At 42.1% G+C, this 7,495-nt stretch overlaps 1 protein-coding gene across 4 annotated transcripts in view; it reads right to left on the bottom strand.

Moving 5' to 3' along the window:
- arhgap32b (Rho GTPase activating protein 32b) overlaps window positions 1–2,064 on the bottom strand; it is a 111,919-nt gene extending 109,855 nt beyond the window's left edge. For all 4 annotated transcript variants that reach the window (XM_031871604.1, XM_031871600.1, XM_031871602.1 and 1 more), the window contains exon 1: window positions 1,520–2,064. The gene's annotated coding sequence lies outside the window, so the exon portion shown is untranslated. The remainder of the gene's footprint in view (window positions 1–1,519) is intronic.
- Between the last annotated feature and the right edge of the window lie 5,431 nt (window positions 2,065–7,495).

Below are 7,495 nucleotides of genomic sequence, written 5' to 3' on the forward strand. Positions count from 1 at the left end.
GGAATTGGGGCACCTCTTTGTATGGTGGATGCAGATTTTTGTCAGAAAACAGTAAAGCAAAGAGAGTGAGGGCTGGTCAAATGTAAGTGGGTGCATTAAAATACAAACAGGGTTATTTCTTCAGATAAGAGGTGACTAGAATAGAGGGGGGCTCAAGATAACATCAAGCACCAACATGCTAGGAACACAAGTATAGCTGTACCAAAAACAGATAAGATGTTAGTGTTTGTTTACCCAAATACACAGGTATATTTCCATGCCGCTGCACTGAAAACTTGACTCACTGAACCGTGACCCTCAACAGCAAAATACATAACGAACCATGGCTTGTAAACTGTTCCATCCCAATCACGGCGGCGGCAGCAATGTGATTGGTTTTAGTGGCGTGATGCTAGAATCAATTAGTCATGTTGACCGGGACACGTGTCACAGGGGCGATGATTGGAAAACATCAAGAGAAAACTATGCCCAGTAGTGCCCTTGAGCAAGGCCAAAAGCTCCACTGGAGATGATGCTCAATACTATAGGAGTGCTGTGGCTGTACTTGGCAGCATGGATATGAATAGTGTGTGTGTGTGTGTGTGTGTGTGTGTGTGTGTGTGTGTGTGTGTGAGTGTGTGTGTTCACAACCCTCCCTGTTTGTAGTTGGTTTGCCTAGTTAAATAAGGATTAAAGGCCTCCATGCATATCTGATTAAACCGTAATCTAATACTGGGAGTGAAGCATCAGATGACCATTGGAACTGTGGATCAAGTGACATGAGAGGGAGTGGGAGTAGCTTTTAGGACAGTCCCTCGTGGATCACATCAAATTTAGGATTCAACATTTCAAATGAAGGCCAAATAGAATTGCTTAGTTTTTTGATCAACTCTTTTGTGATAGAGGCAGTGGAGCCCTGACAGTCTCTTCACTGTAACGGTGGCGCTTGTTTCAGTGGAGCTGCTGATGTTCAGATATGACGCAACAAATGAATGGCTTCAGCCAGACTGAGTCACAACTAGGCAGACTTCATCACAGACTCTCACATGAGAACCACACGAACCAGACTCCGTTAAATGTCCATATATAATGTTACAGTACAGTATATTTATGGAAAACTTCAAAACACTAGTTCAAGGGACTCTTCATAGAGTCTGGTCGTCAACGTTAGTTGGTTGTACAGCCGAACGAGAACAAAAGATTAAAGTGAGCCGCTGTCGTGTGTATGTTGTACGGTGAGCGCTGAATTCAATGCAGCCCTATTTTTGAATGGGCTTCTGCATGCGGTTCGCGACGGGAGGATTAGCCAACTCAATGCGAGCCATGACTAGCCGGGGAGACGTTATTCTCTCTCTCTCTCACACTCACACGCCACCTCCACTGCACTCACACACACACTCACTCACATTACACTCATGCCTGCCGTCTAACGCTCTCTGTCTGGCCACCAAACACCGAACCAAACTCTACATCACGTTATCTAGCAAAGTAATGTGAAAAAAGGCATGGCGTTCACGTGCTAAGTTAAAGTAAAAAGTACCTGTATTATCGAGGTGGAGGCTGTGGTCGCTGACCACCGTTGGTCGGTGAGATGAGCTCAGCTTTCACTGTCCCCGTCTGGCGCTTCGCCGCTACTCAATTCTCTCCTCATCACAGCTGAAACCCAGCAGACTCAAACACGTCAGGCAGAAAGAATTTGACAATATTTTTCAATGTCTCTCTGTCTCTCTCTCCAGGCTGAAGAAAAGGCGCCAGCGGTTGTATTCACAGTTAGGTTGACCCGAAACAAAAAGGCTCCCCCGGGATAACACGGCTCGTGGGACGCGTTCAGTCAGTTGCTGTTCTGGGGGAAATAAAGACGACTACGGTCCTCCATGAAAACCACCTTCTTTTCGTAACAAACAGCTGACTAAATTCGCCTTTAGCTGGAGTTACAGGACGCTATTTCCAGGTTAAAACTTGTCAAGAGGCTCGTGTGGAGAAGCACACCGCTGAGTGGAGACCGACTGGAGCAGAGGAGCAGCGCTATCTCCGTGCGGCGTTCACGTGTTGTCGGAAACGTGGAGCACGAAGAAATCCCAAACGGCTGAGGAAATAGGGCAATGTGCTATCGTAACGCAGTTGCCCAGACGCGTGGGCCTGGTGGTCTGTCTGTGAATTCAAATGGTTATAGACGAATACAATTACACAAGGAGTTCGTTTTACATCCCTTACATAGCCCAGTCCATTTTTCTCCCACGCATGCTGCTGTAAAATAAGCTATTTTACAAGAATTCAACATCTAAATAGGACACAGTCACATTATGTTACTTTGTGAAAACCAAGAGAAGCGAATAGCTTTGTAGTTGTGAAACATTCAAGCAACTCTGGCTGGATTAACAGTCTGATGCCAGCTCGTATGCCTTCACTGGCCACATATTTACGTGTTGCCATTAAACCTCTCTTTAAAATGCTCTTTAATACAGTCACCTTTAGTAAAAGCTAACTGCTCCTGTGGTTAGTTTGAGACATGAGGTGAAGCTTCTTTTTGTGGAGTGATGGTCAACAATTAGCCAGAGACAACAGAGAAATACACCATGTGTACTCATTGTTGTAGACATGCAGAGGCCATGCTGCACATGCATGAATGCTAATGTTATCAGCCTTAATGAGAGCTGTCGACTTACAAATTACCTGAAACAGAAGTAAGACGTCTATTCATTGTAAAGTTAGAGTAGGTAGCATAGAAGTAGCAAGATCACCCAAGAACCTAACAGTGAGGAACACTTCATTAAAGGGACAGTTCAAAATCCAAAATAGATTTCAAAATGTAGAAATAGTTCCAGGATAACAGTTCCTCCATGAAGCTGGTCATTGGATTATCTTGAATAACCCGGTCATAACTTCTGAGTTCTTCAAATTTATTTTGGGGGGGGGGGGGGGGGGGGGGTTTAAGAAACACAAGCCCAGTGGCTCTTGTTTTCTTCTAAACAAAAGACAGACAGTAAAAGCAGTACTTGTATTTTACTTGAGTATTTCCCTTTTCTATTACTTTATATTTCCACTCCATTGCAATTCTGAGGCAAAGATTGTACTTTTAATTCCACTACATTAATTTGATAGCTTTAGTTACTACACACTTTGCAGTTTCTGATTGATAATAAAGAATATAAATCAATATATTCTTTTTAATGGGCCATTCTGCGTCATGAGTACTTTTACTTTTAGTACTTTGATGCTGATTCTTTTGTACTTGCACTAAATAAGATTTTGAATGCTGGACTTTTTCACACCGTAGATTTTTACTTGAGTAAAACATCTGAGTACTCCTTCCACCACTGTTTTTTATCAGTTTAGCCCTTTGTCCATAGGATGTCTTGTATTTAACCAGCAGCACTAAAAAGAAGCTGATCCTGGACACTGTTGTGAAGCTGAACTGAGGCTGTGTCACACACAACTAATGACCTGAGGCATAGAGGTAAATCTACAACAGAGATGCCTGAAATGATCAAAATTCATATATTGCAATGCCCCAAACACCTGAAATAAGCCATTCACACAATTATAGGATCATAAACATCCCTCTAGTCCAGGAGAGTCGCAGAAGGAGAGTCTAAGGAAGTGAGGAGGAAATTCAAACCTCTAAGGTCACCCGATCCCATCTGCTGCTGATGCTCTCCTCTCTCTGACAGATGATCGCTGGCCTCTTTCAGGTCGCTTTCCACTGTGCTTCGGCTTCACTGACAGACTGCCCCAGCCTCTTGTTAAAGGTGAAGAGCCGTAGTACTAGTTCTGTCAGCCAGAGGGAAACGTCCACCGTGGGAATGAGCAGCAGCCACCGGTCAAAAACTGGCAGGTGATGGATTCATCTGTGTGCTCCACCTCAATCTCTCACATAAGAAGCACAATCGACACCTTGAATCGATAACAAGCTTGTTCATCATCATACTGTTCACTAGGCTTCCATAAACACGCATCCATTCTCATAAAGGACAACACACACACGCGCGCACACACACGCACGCACACAGTGCAGGTTCTACAGTGTATTCATATATAAAGGTTCCATCAGTCGCATGTCATAATGACACGAGGGACTCCTTTCATTTCAATAAGCTACATGATGTCCATGTTAATGTTCATCTCTCTTCTGGCCACTCAAAGACATGTTGTCTGTCAAGTTTGAATTCATTCCCATAGTTACATGACCATGTACAGAATGTTATTCAGAGAGGGAAACTGTGTCTTGAATTGCATGAATAAATAAAAAAATAAATAACATAAAATAAAATGAAATACATTTATCTCTATCTTGGCTCAGAAACCAATATTTTACTGTGTAACTGATTGAAAACGACACATTCACTATTGTTGGGCCCCGTAATATTTTTCAGTATATGGCCCACAAAAACAAATGTAAAAAAGTGTTGGCCGCCCCTGCCCGACACTCTTCATGTCACAGGAAATGATTCCAGACCTGCTGCTGTGATTGGTCCTGCTGGTGCTAGCCCAAGCTCCACTTTGTATCCCCCTGGAGGCATCGGAGACCTGTGGTCTGCAAGGAGACCCAGTGGTGGGTCTGTGCCCCAGACACTCATCAAGCTTCTCCAACACCTTCCACAGAGGGAGCAGCAGAGGACACTGGCTGTCCCTGCAGTTTGTGTGGACTCAGATAATATCTATGTCCAATCCTATTGTGAGTTAGTTTACTCTCTCACTGAGACAACCTCCTGCCGTACTTCTTCCTCTAATCACAGACACGGGATTTGAGATGTGCCAGTTGACGTTTGAAGCCTCACCCTGTATTCTCGTACATTCTTTCTACAACCAACGAATCCTGGAAAGCAGCGAGCATTTTAGAAAAATCACCTTCATCCCCGACTTTTAAATTCTCCATCGATTTCTTTTTTTAACCGTCATTATTTATAGATTTGTATCCCCCACCTTAGCTCCTTGGTGTATTTGTTTGTCTGTATGTTACTGTGTTTCTCTCAGTACAAGCTGTTCCTAACCAATTGTCATTGATCAATAAAGTTGTATTGAAGTTGGAGTTACCCTTTAAATAAGGCAGATCAAAAACAGTCTTTACTGACACACATTATTTCCTTCTTCTCAGATCATCTATAGCTCATGAGGACATTTGATCCAACCCTGCCCTCTAGTGACAACATCTGGTCCCCACAGGGAGAATTATTCTGCATGGCCATCAATGAGACATATTTGAGGGCAATCATGAGGCTTTTTAATTATATGTAAAAAAACAAATTCGAGACGGCCCCCCATCACTGACAGGATAAACACGTAGCGATGCAACAGCTCTTCATGAACACATTCAAAGACAAATTCTTCTTAGTTGTTTTCTATATACAGAAACAAGAGTTCTTTCCCTTGTATTCATGTATGTATTCATCATCACAGGACAGTGCTGCAGGTAGAATTAACAGCAATCTGTGAGAGGTTGCTTTTAGCTCGGTTGCACTAGACATCTGGAATACGCTGCAGCTCCGTCTGGAGCTCCATAGTCTGGTTTCAATGGGTCCATTCAGAGATCTAGTTCTAATCAAACTGGTTTTAATCAAATACTTTTATTTATTTTTTTAAAAACATTATAATATTGCAATGATCACAACTGATATTGTACATTTGAAGTTGTTAGTTTTATGTTGCTTGAAACACTTATGGAGACAGGACTTCTCCGATTAAATACATTTGAAGAACCTAGTTAATATGTAAGACTGTCTAATATTTTCAATTTGAGGTGTTTAGGATAAAAATATATGACCTTGTGACTGCACTCATATCATGTTAGGGAGAGAGAGTTGAGCCTGGGGCACAGATAATCATCTCGTGTCTTGAACAGTGGCAGTCCCGGGAAGAAAACGACAATTAACAGAGAGAAGATGCATTTTTCAGTTACTCCCTTTTAATTCAAAGTAAAACAGGAATATATAAAATGATTAAAATCCACATTTATAGACAGGGAGACCATATATGACATGAAAATAAACAAAAAAGCGGAGAAGGATTGCATTTACATTGTGCATTTACACTGTACATTTCATCATTCACTCCTGTTTCCACCTCACTTTACAAACTGGGTTAGTTTGGCTACTGTGTGTCTGTACTACTGCAACAATTACAATCACAGCCACATAAGAGTCAAGCAGGAATGGAGACGGAATTTTGTAGGCCAACCAGGAAGTCAGCATCACACTGGTTCCCTCCACAAAAAGTCAAAAGGATCAGATTGTTGCAGAAAATAAGCTCTGTGGCAAACAAACGTGAAGTTTGAATGCAGTCACCACAAGCAAAACGCCAACGTTGGTCTATAAAGGACCTCCACCATGGTGACGTGACTTCCACCGCTAAGACAAAGGAGGACCAGTGTTCTAGTGATCCATTAAGACACATGTTGGCAACTGCCGTTTTTAAGACAATTAAAAGCTTCTCAATTCACCAGGGTATTTACTGACGTATTTATGTCCTAGAACAAAACGTTAAAATCTCTTCAGCTTGTGTTAACCACAGACATTATTTCAGGCATCTAACCAAAAACATATTTGAAAAAAAACAAAAAACCATGGACTTTTAGATGAGGGAACAGGAAGTGCAAAAAATGCTGACTCACCTTTGCAGCACTCTATAAACGAACAATGAAAAAAGACACATAATCAAAACTTGCTTTGGGTTTCTTGAATGGTACCGTTTTGCTTTCCTTCAACAGATTTCAGAGAAGTGATATTGTATCAATGGAGGGAACAGCCAAAATAAAGGACGCCGGTCATAATGCACAATACATTCGCTACAACGTAACAAAAGTACTATCAGAATTTTCCATTCCCCAATATCTGTATTTCACTTCATGTTCTTGTTACATCAGCTTGTGTGCACCCTGGATCAGAAAGGTGGGTTCATGTTCATGTCTGTGTTTTCCAGTGGCTAGCAGGGCTGAGATGTCAGTAGATGTCAATCTTATAGTTAGTAGGGACGTTTGTGTTTACACACCCCAAACAGCCAGAGTACAAACTGGATGCTTGATATGTTTTAAAATAAATCTGGATTTTAGATATGAAAAAATAACTGAGCTGTTAACATATGAAGCTTGAAATCAGGGTTGAGCTTAGACATTAGCAATGGAGAGTATAGTCATTTTTTCCTCAACCAGATCATTTTTGTACAATCCCCTAAAGGAAATTAGGTTTAGAAGAGAGTGGAGTCAATCTGATGCCAAAGGAAGAATCTCTAATGGAGTAAAACTGTCCCTCCCCCCCTTCGTCGAGCTGCAGGAATCAAAATGAAAGTGTCTTGTCGGCTCATATCAGCACGTTAGGTGGGCGTCTCCTATATTCTAGCAGTTACCCGAACAGCAGTCTGTCGACAGTGGACATGCCGCTTCAGCACAACAGCAGCATGCTAACAGCTGACCTTCCTCTGCCCGTACAAGTATGAAATATAAAACCGTCTAAAACTTTAATACGGACACACAGTGAGAGGTTTTCTTGCACAGCTGCAAAGCGAGAGCTCGTCAAGCAGAACA

Source organism: Anarrhichthys ocellatus, unplaced genomic scaffold (assembly GCF_004355925.1).
Source record: "Anarrhichthys ocellatus isolate YVR2014 unplaced genomic scaffold, GSC_Weel_1.0 scaffold59, whole genome shotgun sequence".
Lineage (NCBI taxonomy): Eukaryota > Metazoa > Chordata > Actinopteri > Perciformes > Anarhichadidae > Anarrhichthys > Anarrhichthys ocellatus.